This window comes from Chrysemys picta, chromosome 12 (genome assembly GCF_011386835.1).
Source record: "Chrysemys picta bellii isolate R12L10 chromosome 12, ASM1138683v2, whole genome shotgun sequence".
In the NCBI taxonomy this organism is placed as follows: Eukaryota; Metazoa; Chordata; order Testudines; family Emydidae; genus Chrysemys; species Chrysemys picta.
Window position 1 is genome coordinate 45,619,532 of NC_088802.1, and position 21,140 is coordinate 45,640,671.

General features: G+C 39.8%; 2 long non-coding RNA genes across 2 annotated transcripts in view; one reads left to right on the forward strand and one right to left on the reverse strand.

The window, feature by feature from the left end:
* The window catches only part of LOC135974504 (uncharacterized), a 142,755-nt gene that overhangs the window by 72,225 nt on the left and 49,390 nt on the right, over positions 1-21,140 (forward strand). The gene's annotated exons all lie outside the window — the stretch shown is intronic.
* Positions 7,855-12,293, reverse strand: LOC112058982 (uncharacterized). Its single transcript, XR_002888171.3, has 5 exons — positions 12,060-12,293; positions 10,397-10,487; positions 9,209-9,315; positions 8,614-8,769; positions 7,855-8,131 (listed from the first exon to the last, which is right to left on the reverse strand). It is a non-coding gene; the product is annotated as an uncharacterized LOC112058982 (long non-coding RNA).

Below are 21,140 nucleotides of genomic sequence, written 5' to 3' on the forward strand. Positions count from 1 at the left end.
GAAAACACCACGGTGGGTAGGTCTAAGTACGTCGACTTCAGCTACGTTATTCACGTAGCTGAAGTTGCATAACTTAGATCGATTCCCCCCACACACACACCAGTGTAGACGCAGGCCTAAGATAAAAAAGGAAATTAGGTTTTTCTGTGGTGTTTTTTGTTTGTTTGTTTTTTAACAAAATAATTAAGGTCAAAACAGGAGTAACCCAAATATGTCTGAAAGTGAACAAATGACCTTCATAATGCATGCTACAAGTATTGTAAGCAATCAAGAAGCATGGCCTCTCTGTTACAGAAAGCAAGAGATGTGCAGATAAATTATGGGGTGAAAGGAAGAAAAGTACTACTGACAAAGTACTACTGAAAAGAACCTTTACCAGTTATATGTGCTACACAAAGAATTGTTTGCTGTCACACATGTGCATGTTTGCTGCTTGCTGTCCTAGTATGTAAAGTTATAATATCATTGTGGAAGTTGCACTGTATCCAGACTTATTTCCACCGCTAAGGATATCATCGGCATGGTTTGGCCAGCATAGGCCAAGCCCTGGGGTTGCATGAGGGTTTCACTGCTATGGCAACTTTTTCAAGGGAAACTAGAGAAACTCTGTGATCTTGGTCCACTCACTTTGTGACATTGCACTCTATATGATTTTATGAAAATATGCTAATGTAACTGGAATATGCTTCATGCAAAAGGTCTTTTGTAAGGTATCATTACAAAGCTTATAATCTACTGAGTGTGATCATCCTATTTGTATAAATGTACCACTCTTGTATCTGAAACTAGAAATATGAAATATAACTCTGAGGGCCTATTGTAATTCTGCAACGTGTGGGCCATTACTGGTGGTTTGGAATCTTGACGACTCCTATTAATCAGGACAATTGACTGCAGATGGCTCTGCTTTACCTGTAAGTCTTCCTGTATATGTGTGTGCTGGCAAGTGGGTAATGAAGTCTTACAGTGACATGTGATCATGTCACCTGAACTGGAATCCATCTTTAACCTGGTGCTTTTCCATTGAGAAGGAGGGGGTGGGAACCCAGAGGGACAAAGGATTCCTGCCTTATGCAAAAGATATATAAGTGGGTGGAACAGAACAAAAGAGGCAGCCATCATGAGGAACCCCCTAGCTACACCTGAGCTGGAACAAGGGCTGTACCAGGGGAAAGGATTGTGCCCAGAGTAGGAAGGCGTCCAGTCTATGAAAGAAACATATTGAAACATCTCTGAGGGTGAGATCTTATCTGTTTTCAGTTTCTTACTGTATTAGACATAAACTTATGTGTTTTATTTTATTTTGCTTGGTAATTCACTTTGTGCTGTCGGTTACTACTTGGAACCACTTAAATCCTACTTTCTGTGTTTAATAAAATCACTTTTTACTTATTAATTAACCCAGAGTATGTATTAATACTGGGAGTGGACAAACAGCTGTGCATCTCTCTATCCGTGTTATAGAGGGTGAACAATTTATGAGTTTACCCTGTATAAAGCTTTATACAGGGTAAAACGGATTTATTTGGGTTTAGACCCCATTGGAAGTTGGGCATCTGAGTGTTAAAGACAGGAACACTTCTGTAAGCTGCTTTCAGTTAAATCTGCAGCTTTGGGGCAAGTAATTCAAACCCTGGGTTAGTGTTGGAGCAGACGGGCGTGTCTGGCTCAGCAAGACAGGGTGCTGGGGTCCCGAACTGGCAGGGAAAGCAGGAGCAGAGGTAGTCTTGGCACATCAGGTGGCAGCTCCCAAGGGGGGTTCTGTGATCCAACTCATCACACACTTAACCTCCCCCATGCCTCAGTTTCCCCATATGTGAAGTGGAGAGAATTGTGTTTGCCTACCAGTTGTAAAGTGCTTTAGAATCTTTAGATTAATGTCACTATACAACTCCAAAGTAGTAGTATTCTTATTCTTACCTGGACTTTTATATCAATCTCCTCTTCATGGTATATGAGGAAAAGTCATTACATGCCAACTTACTGAAAGATAGTTAGTTTTCTTCAGTCTTGACTGGCTATTAAAGGAGGGAAATCAGCTGTATTACTTAAGCTGGCCTCTGACCTATACAAGTCCTGTATCACATTTGGAGTTTTTACTCTGAGTTAAAAACAGGAGCAAAGGTGTTTCTGATCCTGGAGGGTTTCCCAATGATTTGTGAAAAGTTGTATCCATCCTCACAACTGATTGATGTTATTTTGCGTGTTCAATCACCCTTTTTTAGATGCCCATGTAGAAGTTGTTTACCCCACTCAGGTTTGGAGAGGGAACTATCTGATGCTGCCCATCATTGTGTACCTGAATACCTTTTATGTAAAATCAATAGCACTTCATGGAGTTTCTGGTACTTCTTTTTGGGGTTAAAACTCTGCAGGGGCTAATGTTCCCCCTCTGCATTTTTTCCTTGTTCAGATCTTATCAATTTACTTTTTGTTGTTGGTTGCTAGAGGTTTAGGAGTACAATGGGGTGTTAGCGGTGTGAATGTTTATTCTTTGGGTACGTCCAGACTACCCGCCGTATCGCCATGTAGCGATCGATTTATCAGGAATCGATATATTGTGTCTTGTTAAGACGCGATATATCGATCCCCGAACGTGCTCCTCGTCGACTCCGGAACTCCACCGGAGCGAGTGGCGGTAGTGGAGTTGACGGGGGAGCCGCGGCCATCGATCCTGCGCCGTGAGGATGGGAGTTAAGTCGGAATAAGATATCTCGACTTCAGCTACAGTATTCCCGTAGCTGAAGTTGCGTATCTTACATCGACACCCCGCCCCCCCCCCCAGTGTAGACCAGGCCTTATAGTGGAAAGGCTTTTTCAAAGAAGAAGGTTTAGCAGCCTAAAGATGGTCAGACAGGAGTCACCTGATCTCTGGCCCACCTCCACACCCAGTTATCCATAACTGTTCTTCTGTTTGGTCACCACTCCCTCCCTAGGAAAATCGCTGCCATTATAGAGGGTATGAGTTTGATTTATGTAACAGAGCTGCTCTAAAGACTAGCACAGGGATTCAAAATCGATTTATTTCTGATTAATCTTGAGGGTGGGGGACAAAAATAGCAAGGGAATAATTGACACTTATTCAGTGATAAATATTTTTCTCTTTTTGTCTTTTTAGGATTGGAAGTGGTTTGGGAGGGGAAAAATACCAGTGACTGTTGCCTAGCAACTGTTGGAAGCTCAGGTGAAATCTGTTAATTAGTCTGGAAAAGCCTGTGGCCTATGAAGTGTTGCTTAGCAACCAATAGTACCCAGGATATAGAAACTGGGAAGGTTTAGTTCTGGAGGACAGAGCTTGCTTAATCTGGTGTTAGTTGGAGTCAAGCCAGTGAGCAAGAGGGACACCTCTCTGCAGAGCTTATGAGACTTTTGGAGCTGTAAATGTAAGAAGTGTGTGTGTGTGTGTGTGTGTGTGTAATATATATGCTGGTGGTGTCCAGTAGAAAGTGCACTTTATTCCCTCTGTAGGGTCCCTCACTATAGGAGACAATATGTGGCTTTGCAGGTTTCCTTTTTTTCAGAAACCTACGTAGGACAACACTTTTTGCTGCGTGTATGTAAATGTCAGGAGGTAAAGTTGTATTGCGTGAACATTTTGCACCAGCCGTTGCAGATTGGCTCACTGAAAATTATTCTTTTGATCATTCAGCTATCTAGTGGCAAAATTATTCTCTTCCCCTTCCCGGCCACCTCTGCACTGTTGGTACATCTCACCTGGCCCATCTCTAATATATGCATTTATTTAGCAATGTATGCTATTTCCATTGCAAGCAGCTGGGTACCATCTAATTAATGTGTGTAGTATCTATTACATTTCTAATACACCTGTCACTGCAGAATGTTTAGACAGGCTGGCGTCACTTGCTCAGCAGGAGAAAAATATCCGTTGCAGCCTTTTCCTGAAAGTACAATCTTCAACAAAAATGAAATGGGTTTAATATAATCAAAGAAAATAGATGAATCCCACCTATGAGGAGTTTTTTCTATCTTGTTACCCTGGGTGTGGTACCTGACCTTCTCAAAGAGATGCTCCATCCTCTCCCTTCTAAGTAGCTATTCATGCAGCCTCCTTATCAAAGAGTCTCTGCATTGAAGTTAACCAGTTATTCATGAGAGACCAGTTCTGTCAGAGCAATGTTTAATAAAGGGCACCCTCATTTCTATCCAGAAGAAGACCATGCCTCTCAAGGTAGGCTCTCTCATTTTAAAAAAAGAACAGGAGTACTTGTGGCACCTTAGAGACTAACAAATTTATTAGAGCATAAGCTTTCGTGGACTACAGCCCACTTCTTCGGATGCATATAGAATGGAACATATATTGAGGAGATATATATATATATATATCTTCTCATATATCTCCTCAATATATGTTCCATTCTATATGCATCCGAAGAAGTGGGCTGTAGTCCACGAAAGCTTATGCTCTAATAAATTTGTTAGTCTCTAAGGTGCCACAAGTACTCCTGTTCTTCTTTTTGCAGATACAGACTAACACGGCTGCTACTCTGAAATCTCTCATTTTAAGTTGCTTTTAGTGGAATCGTTCTCCTTCATGCAAAAGAGCAAAATCCAGACCTCTTCCTTAAAACAACCCAGTGACTGAACGGTCACTCCATGTTGCAAAGGAAGTTCTATCCTCTTTCGTTTTTAAAATAAAATACAGGTTGCCCAAATGAGCCTCCTGCCATACCCTGACTCAGCCTGGGTTTGGTAGACCACTAGAGGGAGCACTTTCCAGAAATGCATGGTCTGAACTGAGAATGCCCTACTGCTGGCTGGGAAATATGATGATGCAGTTAGTGACTGGGCTATGTTCTTTAAATAAGAACCATCTGTGCAAATCAGTGAGCACATGGATGCAATTCCTCTCCTCCTGTCTGTTCGTGATGGTGGAGCTCCCTCAACTGTCATGCTGTGTGTATCAGGGGCATTCAATCTAGGAGTCCAGGGCAGCTACCTGGGGGGCTAAAGTAGTCTTTTGCTACTCCTTGTACTTGTCAAGTGTGACGTGGGATACCTCTGCCTTGCTTTTTCATCCTTAACTGCCTCCCAAACAACCAGGAACCCACAGACTATCTCCGATCCTCATCTCTTCCCCCCCCCCCCAATATACTGTATACCATTTTACCATCCCAGAGCAGGTCACTTTCTCCTTGAACAGCCAATTTCCTCCTACCACTTCTGGGTTCTTTCCCTATGTGTTTCCAAGAGGTTCTTATACCCAGAGATTTGCCACTCTTTCAGGGACCCCAATACAAATCCCCACTGGGGATGGGGGGAAGACAGACCCCCAAACTTTACTGTTTCACTGTGATCTCAGTCTTTTGCATTAAGTCCTCTCTTGGGCTAATGCATTAATTTTATGGAAACATACGTCTGTGAAGTACTGTCTGCCTGATTATATAAATTGGTACGGTAATGCATTGTTAGATCAAATATTCAGATATTCCATCAGAAGACACTATCTATGCTCATCTGTTCCTTGCTGCAAACCACTGAAGTATGTGAAATTTTAATTGGGTAAAAATATTCAGCACGATCATTTTACCTGAAGATGCATCCTATGTCAAAGGCAGCCACTAACTCATTTCCTTTTTGTGCATGCTGATGAGATGCCTAAATAAATAAATTGCCATCTAACCGACTGATTTAGAGGCAGCAAGCAGAGAAGATAGAACTTTCATTTCCCTCTTGACTTTTCAGGAGAACCACTGGTAAATTAATAAGGGAGGGAAATCTCATAGGATATACTATACTTGAGTGCAAACACCCAAAATATTCATAGAGTAAAAAAGGCTTTATGCTCATCATATAAGTTGAGAAATGTATTGCAAGACAAAGCAGAAATTGAGGCTATTATGTGGCTCATACTATTAATTACAATGGGCTGACCATGCATCTGTTAAAGTTAGCAGGATTTTTTCCATTGACTTCAGTGGGTGCAAAACTGAGACCATGAACTGAAAAGCAATCACACTTTTGTATTTAATGCTTTCCAAACTGAAAAGGAGTTTCCCAAAGATGCTTAAATACTAAGGAGGCAACAGAACCATTCATTTCAAAGTGTTCTGTATGCTGCCCATTATTAGTGGCTAGAAGACAGCAATACACGACTGAGTTGGCACATTGTTAAAAATGTCTGGGAAAACTGTCTTGCCAACAGGAACCAATGATCTGGTAAACTGAAATTAGACTAACATGACTTATGACACTTTACAGAGCCCTTGAGACAAAGGGGAAGTATCAAAATATTTTAAGTGCAGATGAATATTTAAAAAGTTCCTATTTAAAGTGAGAAGCCAGGATTATTCCCATAAAATTTCTTCACAAAAAAATGGTTCCAGCCAGTAGAAAACTTTGACCATGCAGAAATGAGGGGAGCAACTGTTCTAATTTCAGAGCATTTAGGGCCTAAGGCAATGGGGCTCTGACACTTCTACTGAGTGGCAGGAGTTGAGAGGATGTGTTAGAGATCTGGCAATTTTCAAAGTTCGTTTACTTGCAGAAGGTAAGGGCAGTGTTCTTCTGAGTTGCCATGGTACGTAACAAATGTGATGTCGAATAAACCTAGCCCCCTCTTGCTCAGTGAGCCATTCTGAATGTTCATCTTGTAGCTAAGCCAAAACCATGTAGGTCTCTACAGTTATCACTAATGCTGCACATCATAGCCCCTCAGAACTTCCTCAGGTCAAAAATGCAGGTGGCCCCATCACTTGAGACTTCTGAAAACCAACTAGAAAGACCACAAGAAAATGTACTGTAGAAAACAATCCTGTTTTGGCGAGAGGATCAAATAAGTCTTTTATTTCTGCCTTCTGTGTTTCTGTGAAATCGCATTTGTACTTGTAAACTGAGCAAATGTGGTCTGTAACAATGGAAAAGACAAGATGTGGCAATATGCAATTCTTATTTTTATAGAGTCACTGTTGTATTCAGACCATATTTTAATGCTGCATTAGCAAACAGTGTAAACATCTCTTAATCGTAGCAGATAAGTTGCTTGGTATTCTTTTTCCAGTTGTTAAATTAGTATTACAATGAGATGTAAACTGCATTATAATTTCTAAAGCACCCTAAGGCTATATGGGGGTGACACACTTGAACAACGAAGAGCTGAAGGATGGCCACTGATGTATTATGGATAACTTTCTAATTGTTGTTTTAATGAGGCTCATATTTAAAGATATATTTAAATAGACGTTAAGAATATTTTTTTAAAAAATCTTCAAGGGTGAAGTAGTGCTGGCAAAAAACCCTCCCAAGAGCTTTTCATAGAAATGAACTGTGATATGCTGGTAATGATAAAGGTATATAATAAGTAGGGCTGTGTGAAAATTCCACATCAGACTCTGAACACTCTGAGGCTCATTTAAACCGCAGAGAGAAAACTTTAGCTAGCTTGGGGGAAGCCAGGGACTGTTGTTCCTTTCCATCCTCACAGATGCAGAAACCTCGCTCCCACTCAACTTTGCTTACCATTCTTCTACCAAATCCCAGGACACTGTGATGCTACCCAGGGGCACCTGGGGTTGTGATGCATCCCACCACCACCTGCCCTTAGCATGAGGAAGTCTTGTCTGTGCCTGCTCTGGATCAACTCCCTGAAACCACCGACATCTGGCAATACAAGCATTGCCTTCCAGACCTCCACAGTCCTCGTGCTTTCTGTAGAGGTAGCGATATGCACATACTAACCCCTGAGTCCTTGGAGCATCCCCTGCAGTGTGCAGCCACTTATCCACTGAACACTCACAGAATTACCAGGCCTGCTGTTCCCAAAGGAACAGTACATAACAGCTTGTAAGATTCAACTGAGGACCAGTAATTTGCTTAACACCATAGCACTGAGATATATTTATAGTGAAAACAAGAATAAGTTTATTATCAAAGAATAGAGATTAAAGTGATAATGAGTAAGAATATTGGAAATAAATGCTTACATATAGAAACCAAAACAAAACATGCTTTTTAGAGACTAAACTTAGCTCACATTACCCTTCTGTCTGGGAAAGCTTATCTCACCCAAAGTTCTCGCTAGCATTTTTCAGCCAAGCCTGGTTGATAACCCTTTTTTGTGAGGGAAAACTCACTGTCCATTTACTTCCTTCATGAGGGGTATCTTCTGTGTCTCCTAAATATAGTAGAACAAATCTTTGTAGTGCACCTCAAGATATGGTTCTCTTCTCCCATTTTCCTCTTCCTGATAGTTTCTTTCTTTGAAGTTCCCACAATCCTTCATTAACATTCAGTTCAGACAGATGATAGACCCATTATGAATTACAAAATACTTAATTTATATATAAACACCCAGCTAGATAAAAATTACTTGTCTGCCAGCAAACCTGTTTTTCACCTTTGTGTCTAGGGACCAGTTACCAGCAGATCTGTAAGTACATATTTTTCAGTGTATATACATAACTCCTTACACAACATCTGTACATGCATTTTGCAACAGTATTGATGACTGTTGTGATATTGGCTCTTATTTGACACCTCATGTGACACTCTGAACTAGAATATACATGGCAGACCCAAGAAAATTCACGTAACCCCTCTGCACACCCTTGCCAGTTGACATTAAAAGGTTCTTGGGTTACAGACATACTAAATTACCTTTGATGTCTTTCAGGGAGATTATAGTATCCTGCCTTCCCACCATCTTTAAAAGGCGGCAAGCTTGTATGCTTTCTCCATCCAGGGCAAATTAACAGGGGCTGGCTCTCCCATTTCCATAAATGCTTGGGAAAGGTCTTCCAGGGAGCAGTGGAACTAGGAAATAATAATATTTAGTACTTTACATTTTTAAAGTATTCTATAAATGTCAGCAAACCCTCACAAGCCCCAGATGAGGTATGTAGGTAATGTTATTCCTTCTCATGAATGAGGGAACAGAGTCTCAGAGAAGTCAAGTGACTGCCAAAGTTACACCATATGTAAGTGTTGGAGTAAAGTTTAAAACTCAGTGAGTTTTTCCGCTCTGAGCCCTTAGCTTAGCCCACTAGTACTCATTGCCCATCTGTGCTCCCCTACTCTTGATGCCACTCCCTCTGTGAGTCGACCAAAGACAGCCACTTTAGGCTTCTGGGTTCCAGGCGTCACCCACGGAGAGGTTACATACTATCCTGGCCCACAATAATATGTAAAGTTAATACAATAAAGGTCTTCCAAGTATATTGCAGGGAACTGCCATATCTGTTGCACTATGTACCTCTTTCTTGGGTCTTGAGAGTCCTCTGAGTGCACAAGGGAATGTCTGTTCTGGCTCAACCTTCTGAGGGAAACTGGACCAATGAGCAGCTCCCTGAGGATGATGGTCTGCACGGTACTGAATGCAAATAAACTGTGTAGGTGATGATATATTAATATATTCATTAGTATTAGATACATTAATTGCTAATGTTGGTACACAAACTTGAACATATAAAGCCTAGAAATATATACCTTTATATTTAAGTACCAAGACAACTTTATACTGTAGATATAGAAAGAGATTAACAATAAGCAATACCTAGGGAATACTGAGGTATCCAAGGTAAAATTGATGAATTTCTTAAGTGTGACTGCTGTACAAGTGGTATATATATATATATATTTTTTACTATGGCTGTATCATATACAGGAAATATCAGTATATATGTTGAGTAGAGGACAAATTGGAAACAAATAGTATTTTTGGGAACAGAGCATATAGGAAACTAAGTGACTCAAGGTGTGGGATCTGATTCCTTTATTGGAATTGAAATAAGCTTTAGGGCAAGGGGAAGAAAATGGGTTTAAAAAGGATGTTAAAAGCTCTCAGTCATGTAGGTTCAGTCAGAAAGCCTGTTCCTAGAGGGGCGTGTGACCCTTAAAATACCATGTTATACTACAGTATTGTTGCAGCATCAATAATACATCTCTACCTCGATATAACTCTGTCCTCGGGAGCCAAAAAATCTTACCGTGTTATAGGTGAAACCCTGTTATATTGAACTTGCTTTGATCCACCGGAGTGCGCAGCTCTGCCCTCCCGGAGCACTGCTTTACCGTGTTAAATCTGAATTAGTGTAATATCGGGTCGCGTTATATCAGGGTAGAGGTGTACTGTACGAGATGTAGTGTTTTTGATCATTACTACAGAATACGACAGCGATCCCCTCATAAAAGAAAGCAATCTTCTAATGTGGAGAGACAAGATGTGGGGACTTAAAGGGGAGTATGAATAGTTGATTCTATGTATTTGTTTTTCTGCTTGTATACTACAATAATATATATTTTTACACATGTATATGTGCAAATTGCCACCTCTCCGCCCGTGCATTCTGATTTTCAATCTGTCAAAGGAGTTATTCAAGGCAGTTCCCGTTCTCTACAAGGAGCTGCTTTGATGGACTGAGCTCAGAATCCAGACTCATACCTGTTTACATGCTATGTAGTGCCCTGATGTGAGGTCATCACATGGTCCTAGCATTTGTCTCCTGAGGCCTCAATCCTCCAGTGGATTTTTCCTATGGAAAGGAGACAATTAAAGGAGGTTTTGAATGTGAACTTTTTTTTTTTTTGCCATTTCAGGAATTATATTGGCTATTTCTCAAAATCCTAGTGAGATAAAACTTATAATTTTACCTGGCTCCAGGAGAGAACCCAAACTACTACCTAATAGCACAAACAGCACAGCTGTAATTCAATTTATATTGCTGCAAAACATGGCATTAAGTAAAATCAAAAATACACATTAAAATCGTAATGGAATTTATGCAAATCTCATTTCCACCTGGACTGCTGGGAACTTACTGCTTGTTGAAACTATCACTTTTTTCAGTTCAAGTTCTGTCCCAGTTTTTGTACTTTGTTACAGAATATTAAACCTAAATGGGAAACACAAATAGTTTCAAACTAATCTGCCACTGAGGTTTTCATTTCAAATAAACAAGTCATGTCGTGAATACAGGAATACTCAGGGTGATGTCAGCCTGCAGTCCCTACCTGAGGCTTGAAAATACAGAGAATCGTTCTCTGTATGGTTTGTCATAGTTTTGGCTTTATGGTTTAAGCTCTTCTTTTATTAAATAAAGTGGGGGAGTTGTTAGTTTTTCATTGCATGCTTAACTTCTAAGCTTTTCTGTCTCCAATGTTTATTTTCAATTTTTCATAAGGGCAGAAGAAATCCTGGGGCTAGAGAAAGGTCAGTAGATTGCTTATACTTGTGCATTTTGCATTCTGTTGGCTTATTTACCTTTCATACCTCTCTATTCTCCCCTTGTTGGAAAAAACTAATAGACTGTGGATGTTGCCTGAGCGCACTAATGCTGCTTTGCATCACTGGAACTTTTTGTAAATGATTTCTCAGCCCCGTCACATGAAATGGGATTTCTAAAAGCACTTTTGTTCTAGTTTCTTGCTTTTCCAACCGTGTCCTGTTGGTTTCTACTCTGTCATTTACAAGGCTGTAGAGTCTATTTAGCTCAGCAGTATTATCCTGCACAATAGCAATTTTTCACATTTTGTCTAGGTCACTAACTAACTTTTCTCTCCCTTGCATGGGAAGGTTCAGCTTTTACCACACTTGCCTTATAACCTCTGAAGCCAGCTGCATTCATGTTTGCTTTAGGGTTTGTCTACATGGGAAAATTTACCAATATATCTATACTACCATGACTGGAATCCCAGGGGAGCCAGCTGAGGTCACTCAATTCGGGTGAACTGCAAAGAATGGGGCAGACAATCCCCAAAGCTGGTGGATATTCCAATACTTAGATTTACCAAGCCAGCACTAAACAGCTTCTGTTATACCTTACTGGTTACTCAGAAGTCCAAAACACAGTTCCCTTAAAGTAACCCAGCCTCAGGCCTCCACCTAGTTACCCAAGTCAGATATGATGAGGATTAATGAAAATCTTATTCACCATATAAAAGAAAAGGTTCGACCTATCCCAAAGGATCGGATACATTACCTCCCAGGTTAATGAATATTCCAGATCTTACTGAAATACACGCTTCTAGCCAATTCTTATTAACTAAACTAAAATTTATTTAAAAAGAAAAGAGAGAGAGTATGGTTAAAAGATCAATATACATACAGACATGAGTCAATCTTGAGATTCAGATTCGTAGCAGAGACGGTAAGCTTTGTAGTTGCAGGGTTCTTTTAGAATTTAGTCCATAGGTTATAGTCCAATGTTTATCTTCAGGGCAATCCAGTCAGAACTGGGATCTCAGTCATGATGGCTTAGGCTTCCCCTGCATGAAACCTCAAACAGATTTGAGATAAAAAGGAGTGGGACATAAACATCTTTTATACAATTTCAAGCCGCCCTTGACAGGTTAGAATCCCTTGGCTTACAACAGGTAATCAGGGCGACTTTGAAGTAGGTCCATCACTGGTATTTAGTTACACAAATTAACATAAGGAATTGCCTGTTTTTCACCTTTCACGGATGATGGGCTGTACATTTCAAAGAGAGATGAATACATCGATATCCCATGTTTACAATTCATTTAAATGTTAGGATGTTCTTTTGATCTCGGAACTAACAGAATACAGCATAGACAGGGACTGTTGATTACATTGTTGACCACTACCCATATATATGTAAATACACAAAAACACAAACGTTCTCCCCATATGTCTTTAAGGGTTGAATTTGAGTAATTGATTCTGCAGGATGTTTAACCCTTTCTGGTCATGCATCACAACTACTATAGTTATACTGGTATAACTGCCCATATGGACACTCTTATTCTAGGATTGATGGTATTAGATATGCAGTGGAAGTAATAGGATTGTGGGGAAAAATGGGGAAAGCAGCTAATGGTTGTGCAGATGAGTCAAACTTTCCTTGATTTTATGTTAGTCTGACATATCCGTAACCTTGAAACTGTAATGGTGCTGAGAAGCAAGCATGGAAAGATATATTCCGGTTTAATATTGCTTATTCTCAATACTTCTTTCTATAAGCATCTTTGATTGTTTTGGGGTGTGTGTGTGTGTGTGTGTGTTTTAGGGAAAACAATATGTGACCTCTTATGAAAGGCAATCTGGGAGAAAATACTTGAGTATTCTGCCAGCATGACAATCAAAGACACTGGCTGCATTAGTAGGGTATGAAGAAAGCTGGTTTACCCCAGGGTGTGACAAAAGAAGTGTACTAAAGATTATTGATAATGTTAAAATTATTCTTCTCCCTCTAATAATGTCTGGTCTCTGATTCCAAATGCACACTTCTTTGTAGATGTGTGTGTGTGTGATATTTCTGTGTCAGACCATATTGTGTTACCGACCAGGAGCATCTCAAAGTATCTTTGTCATAAAGTGAAAATAAAATAGGTAGTGTTAAGTTTTTCTGACATTATTCTGTGGTTTATGGAACTGTATTCTGTGGATATGTTTTGAATTCCATATAGAGGTGGGCAAAATTTTTCAAACTTTAAAAAAAAAAAAATTTTTTTTGTTGATGAAAGGTGTAGATTCAGCTCGACCAAAACATTTCATGAATTCACATAGATTTTGACAAATCATTTAGGTCAAACAAAAAAAAAATTGTGAAATGTCAAAATGAACCATTTCAGACAGTACCAAAACAATTCAATTTTTCAGGCTAAAATGGTTCACAAAGACAGGACTTCATTCACAAAACAGGAGGAGGAGAAGGAGCTGGTTGTGGCGGCAGCAGCCTCCTTCCCTCCACCCTCATACCTAACGAGCCCATTGATTAGGGCACTCCCCTGGAATGTGGGAGGCCCAGGTTTGAATCCTTATTCTGGAGCAGTAACTAGTGTACCTGGATGTCTCTAGCCCTTCTTAGGAGAGTTCCCTAGCCATCGGGCTACAGGGTCATTCTTGCTGTCTGTGGCTCAATGATTAATCAAGTATTTTTCTATTAAATGAAACAGGTTGAGAGCACTCCACCCCCGGTATACCCCATAGCTTGACTGTTGGGGCACTCATCTGGGAGGGGGCAGATCTGGGTTCAAGTCCCTGCTCCAGAATAGGGATTCAAACCTGGGTCTACCACATCCCCGGTGATTGCCGTAACTACCGGCTTATTGGACATAAGGAGGGCTCCCTCACCTCCACCATTTTTGTGAAACTAGACCTTCATTTTATTTGCTTTAATTAAAAAAACCTTAAATGAAATTTTCCCAGTTTTTTGATTTTTCCTAAAATTCCAAAAAAAAAATTAGTTTCAATTAGTTTTCTTATTTTTTTTTCAAAACTGCCAGTGAACTGAAAAACCAGTTATTCACACAGCTCTAGTTCCATACAGACCTCGTGTCAGCTGACTACATACATGAAATGGGGGAATTAAACACACACACTTACATTGTAAGGAAACTGTATGCCATTATCCAGTGACCTTAAGATGCAACTCATCTAGTAGAGGAGTTTGATAAACACTCAATCAGCTCTGAGATATTCCATGTAGTAAAAAGTAAGGGCTCTATGTGTGTGTGTGTGTGTGTGTGTGTGTGTGTGTGTGTGTGTATACACAAGCCAGTACATCACAGTACTCTGCACTGTATGAAAGTGTTGCATATGCTCCCTGGAGTGTTTGTTTAAACTCACATTAAGATTGTGCGATTGCCACTGAATATAAGAAAACTTTTGGATCCAATTCAGAGCTGCCACAAGATTGGAAAACTGTTCAGAGGCCAGTGTGATATCTGGCCTCCACTGCCTCTAAGTTTGTACTTTTAAATGTGCCTTCATCTGTGTTCAGAGAGGGCACCAATCTTGTATTGTTAGACATGACTCATATCAGAACTATATTCTGTAACTATATAGACAGTTACTAAATTCATTTCTAAAACAACCTTTTATCAGCACCATCCTGAAGTTGTCTAAATAAATGACCTGCTTTTGTTACCCTTCTTTAGCCCATTAGCAATGGGACTGTGATGGAACTTTCCTGTTTAGCAATACGTTTTTTATGTGCAAGATGCTAGGTATGGAACTGGATAATTATGGTTTAATGGGTTTTGTTGTAGTCAAATGTGTCCTACTCTGGGTATGCTGCTCTTTTGGCCAATCCATGATACTATTCTTTGCTGCAGCCTGAGGTAACTACACTTGCTGTAAAAGCCATGTTTGAAGATATTCTCCAGCATAACTGATCATTATCAATTTATTTGCATCCTGGCTCTGATCCTTTGTTACTTAATTGCCCATTAACTATCAAATATCAGGAGAGGGATATTTCTATTTCTATTAGCGGTATTACCAGGAATGAGGTTGAAGGCTAAATCTTCACACTGGCTGTGAGTGTAATGCTGTGAAGATCTCCAGTCTGCAGTTTCATATTTTAAAAATGGCTTTTACCAATTTCCTTCAGCAAAGAGTATTTGAATTTTCTGATTCTATTACTGTTATTTTATGGGCCTGATCCTTGATTGTAGTGTTTTACAACCACTGTATACTAACTTAGTACTGGTGTGAAAACACAAGGTACAAAGCAACGGAGAATCAGGCCCTCTATATCTATCTCCTGTTTCTTTGTGCTTTAAGGCAAATCTTCCTCGAAAAACCATTTATCTACTACATTTTCTTTCCCCTCAAATCTTTCCCTGTAAACTCTAAGGTAGCCCAGTGATTTATTTTGTGCTTTGTCTGTGGTATACAAATTAGGAAAAATTCCCCTCTCTATCAACAATGGTCAGTTTTATATGCATGATGTGATTAGTGCCACCTGCTTGGAGCAATACTGTTTGCAGAACACACACTGTTTATTTTGTCTTTACCATCAATTTAATGCTCATGACCCTTTGTTTTGTTTTTTATTGCATTGGAGAGTCTCTTTACTCCACATCTTGCTTTGTGCATCTGGCTCTCTGATCTGTTTATTGCCAAATAGAGATGTATTGACCGCCTACTGTTTCTATCCCTTTCTAAACCGTAAACGGTAAGAAGTATTTCTACCAACAGTGAAAGTTGTCTTTTTATATGGTCACATTTTTATTTCATGCACTACACTCTCTTCTCATCAGCAACAACCTTTGTCTTGGCTAAAGGAGGAAAAATATTTATTTTCACATTTATGAGACTATGCCAATGGTGGCCTCTAGACACTTGAACAAAAACCGCACACAATTTCATTCTGAAGGGGAGATAATGCTATTATTACAACACATCACATTAATACGCTGTATAATGCTGCCTTTTGATACGGACTGCAGAAAAAACAAACTCCTGGTTGGTTCCACATTAAATATTTGAATCTAAAAAGATATTTCCAGCTGGGAATGTTATTACAGGCTTATAAAGAAACATCCTTAGTGGAAATATAAAAATGTGCTAATGGACTTGTTAGCAGACTTGCTTAAGGCTTTTAAATCACTGTCACGTTGTTCAGGGTAATCTAGCTCTGTAGACATTTTTAGAGAACAATGTAGTATGACTATCTATGTATTCCACTAGAAAACAAATTAATTCTGTTTAAATAATGAAGAAAGAGTTATGAGACCAGGAAATGGGAGATGGGTCAGGAATCCATATAAATAGGTGGAGGAACATTGAAACTACATCCTACTTTGTAGGCAACCCCTGAAGCTGTTTCATGTCTTACAAAGGCTCTTCATGTGCTATTTAACATTTGTATTGTTTGTAGGTTCAATAAAAGGTGGAACATTATACACTTTCTCTAATTAGGCTAATCTAGTAATTTAAAACAAACAAGAAGCCAATTTATTTGGCATAGATTTCACGCTATGTAAGAATAAGCAGACTAGGTGCTCAGGTAGCATAGCTGGGGTCGGCAACCTTTCAGAAGTGGTGTGCCGAGTCTTCAGGTTTCGCGGGCCAGTCATACATTTTAATGTTTTTAGAAGGTCTCTTTCTATAAGTCTATAATATATAACTAAACAATTGTATGTAAAGTAAATAAGGATTTTAAAATGTTTAAGAAGCTTCATTTAAAATTAAATTAAAATGCAGAGCCCCCCCGGACTGGTGGCCAGGACCCAGGCAGTGTGAGTGTCACTGAAAATCAGCTCGTATGCCGCCTTCGGCACGCGTGCCATAGGTTGCCTACCCTGTACTATAGTAATGGAGACCAGAAAAACCCCTTAACAATAACTCACAAAAACTGGTATCCCCACTGTATGTGAACACATGTGGATCAAATTCTGCTTATGGTTACATTGGTGTAAATCCAGAGTAATTCCGTAGACTTCATGGGAACCACTTTGCATTTTCATTGGTGTAACCAAGAGCAGAATTACAACCTCTGGAAAATCCTGGACTAAAGCGTGGCTGGGCTGAAATGTTGAGCTTTTTAGTTTTATATAGAAATGTAGTCAAGAGTTGAGCATAGCTGATGTGTACCATACATAAAGTACTTTATGGAAGAAGATTACTCTCTGGAGTGCTGCTCTGTTTGCTGCATTGTGAACTTCTGTATGCGCTGTTCAGATTTAATGACTTTAGGGATTCCATTAACTACTGATGTTAATTCCTAAATTTTCATTGCAATTCTAAATAAGAGAAATTTAAACCAAAAATCTAAATCCCCAAACCTGCGAAGCATTGGAAGTTCAGACCCAGATTGGCAATTTGAATTAGTTGCTCAGGCCAATTTCTGCTCTCCATTCTTACTAAAATGGTTTCCATCATGGCAGTATTTAGAATTCCTAGAAAATGTTGGTCATTTAAACTGAAACCACCTTCTTGATGATCCCAAAACCTTTAAATTCTTTCAACCTTTCATTGTGTTCATCCTTGTTGTTTGATATACAAGGATAAAATCAAAGGAGGTGTTTATTTATCATGTTCTTACATTATAGTAATGAACAAAATAAGCTAGTCTATCTGAAGCACCTAGAAAGATGGCAGAGATGGGATCTACAGTTTTGCCCACAAGTACAGAAATCTGATGATACTCTTGGAGACAGCCCCAAGGGATACGGCACTTTTGAAAATTTTGCCCTAAGTGACTTAAGAGTCTAAGTCCCATTTTCAAAAGTGACCTAGGTATTTAGGAGCTGAAGTCACTTATGGAATTTTGAAAATGTGGCGGATTTTCAGGTTAAAAATCATGTACAGTATATCTAAGTAATTACATTTTTTGCTTGTTACTAAAACAACAGGAGATTATTGCAATTGAAAGATCTTTAAAAATCTCATCAACTTTTCACAGCTTAGTTGTTTTACTTTTTTTCATTGGACAGATCATTTCATTTGCTAATTCTGTGGGCTATTACAGTGCTGGTGTCTGAGCTGCAGACACTGCAGAGGAATTTTTAAATCCAAAAAAACCCTTCTCGTTAATTTAAAAATCAAAGATTTGTTCTAAATTAGCCTCTATTGCATCAGTGTAACTTGCATTAAAAGGATATTCACAGTTGCAACGGAGAGAAGAAATTTATCTTTTGTGCCTGAAAATGAGCCATAAAATTTTCATTGCAATCTGAGTTGGGATTGAGGGCCAAATTCTATTCTCAGTTACACTAGTGGGCATCTAGTATTTCTCCATGATGGAATAATCCTTAATATATACCGATATTGCTAAGAGCTGAATTTAGATATTCCTTTCTAGATCATAGACAGGAAGGACTACAGGATTTAGTCTGTTGTTTCTTTAAAGTAGCAAAACTGACATGGTAGGTTAAAATAGGATTAGAAATTACCTTTGCCACATTTCAGGGCAACTGCACCTGTATTTCTGCTCTGTTGTCCAGCAAGGGCACCCTCTCTTAGGCTTCCGGCTCTCCAGGCATCACCACTCTTGGGTGGAGACATGTGTCTCTCTCCCTCCTGACTGGAGTATTTTTAGGCTGCACAGTTCTCTGCCTATGACGTGATAGCCCCAGCAAGACAGTAAGAGAAAGCAAAGTGAAGACGCTGGCCTGTTCAGACACAGTGTATAAACAGGCCAGCGTCTCCACTTTCTTTTCTCTTTGAAGGCTATGAACAGGGTAATTAATTGCCCACAGTTTTAAGTTACCCACAGCTTTTTCTAAGCAATCACATTTATTCTTAAGATGAAAGCATTACAAAGAAAACATATTAAAAACAATAACCTACACACGTGCTAATAAGCTTACCAGAGATCATCCCCCATCATCTCCACAAGGGCTCTGGTCAGCGTCTTTCCAACCCTTCCCTAAGTATTGGGGCCTGCCTTGGATAGAAGGTCCTGTCGATGGACTGGATCAGAAAGCAGGCCCTGGGTCAGTTTAAACTCAGGCTATTTATGCAAAAGTCCTACTGGTCTTTAGAGAATCCAATTTGAACCAGTGTATTCAAGTATCTCCGGGTGGTATTGCCTTTTGGAAGGTGTTAGACCTGAGTGAATTTGCCTAATCACACCCTCCCAGGCTGCCCTGTCCATAGTTCCTGAAGGGCTGTGGTCCCCCTACCCCATGTAATTACATATAATCTTTGGCCCACAGAGATACATACATCTACTACAGTAAGCTTTAGCTGAATTCAGTAAAGTTTGTCTAGGATATTGCAGGAAATTACCATATCTGTCACAGCCTTTCCAGATCTAAGTTATACCAAAATCATGTAAGAAAACCATCTGAATCTTGGGTAGAGTGAGGTGCTTTTTTTGTATAGTCTTAATGTTTTTTCCATACAAAATAAATCAAACCTGAGAATTAAATTTAAATATATAACTTTAATTAAGTATATAATTGTAAAGCGTCTGTGTGTGTGTGTGTGTGTGTGTATACACACACACACACACACACACACACACACACACACATATTATATAACACTGCTGCTTAGTAGGAATTACAATGTATTATTGGGGCCCTACCAAATTCACGGTCCATTTTGGTCAATTTCATGGTCATTGGATTTTAAAAATCGTAAATGTCATCATTTCAGCTATTTTTATCTGAAATTTCAGAGTGTTGTAATTGTAGGGATCCTGACCCAAAAAAGGAGTTGTTGAGGGGTCACAAGGTTATTGTAGGGGGGGCTGCGGTACTGCTCTCCTTACTTCTGCGCTGCTGAAGGCATCGTCGGTGCTGCCCCTCAAGCTGGGCAGCTGGAGAGCGGTGGCTGCTGGCTGGGAGCTCAGATCTGAAGGCAGAGCCGCCACCAGCAGCAGTGCAGAAGTAAGGATGGTATGGTATGGTATGGCCACCTTTACTTCTGCGCTGCTGACTGCAGAGCTGGGCTGTCAGTCAGCAGCCGCCACTCTCCAGCTGCCCAGCTCTGAAGGCAGCAGTGCAGAAGTAAGGATACTGCAACCCCCCAAAATAACATTGTGACCTCCCCTGCAACTCCCTTTTGGGTCAGGGCCCCCAATTTGAGAAAGACTGGTCTTCCCCATGAAATCCATATAGTATAGGGTAAAAGCACACAAAAGACCAGATTCCATGCGGGGAGACCAGATTTCACGGTCCGTGATGTGTTTTTCATGGCTGTGAATTTGGTAGGGACGTATTTATGATCTATGAAGGTAATACAGAATGTTCTAATCATCAGGAAAGTAGGGTTAATAGCCATGAATTCGTTTGTCCATTATTTACAAAGTTCCATGTTACAGATTCATATACGGCGGAAGATTGTTGTACATTTAATCTGTAGTGAGTCTGGAGAGCCTTGTCCCGGGCTGATGCTGTTTTTTATATTCATCACCCTTCAGTGTAATTGTGATCCAGACAGGCCTGGTTCTATGAGATGAATATTGATACAGCATAGTCAGAGAGAAGTTTTTCTATCAGGGAAACGGGTTAGCGGTAGAGTTGGTCAAAATGTTTTTTCAATGAAAAATGTTTTCTAATTGCCCATGGCAACTTCCATTTTAATATCAGTCTTGGGATGAAAAGTTGGGGATTTTTCAACAAAAATCCAAAAAAGTATAGAAAAAAATATCAATTAAAAAAAGATTGTGGGTGGGAAATATTTCCCAAACACCTCAAATGATAATACCTAGCTGTTACTCAGCACTTTTCTTCAGGAGATCTCAAAATGATTTATAAAGGAGGTCAGTATTATTATCCCCACTTTACAGAAAGGAAAACTGAGAAATAGAGGCAAAGTGACTTGCCTATGGTCACCCAGTAAGGCAGGGGCAGGGACGGGACTAGAACCCAGATGTCCTGAATCCCATTTCAGTGCTCTGTCCACTATGGCATACTCCCTCCCAAAACAAAGTGTCAGATCCTGCAGCCCTTAGGAAGAACTCTCATAGGGACAAAACTCTGCT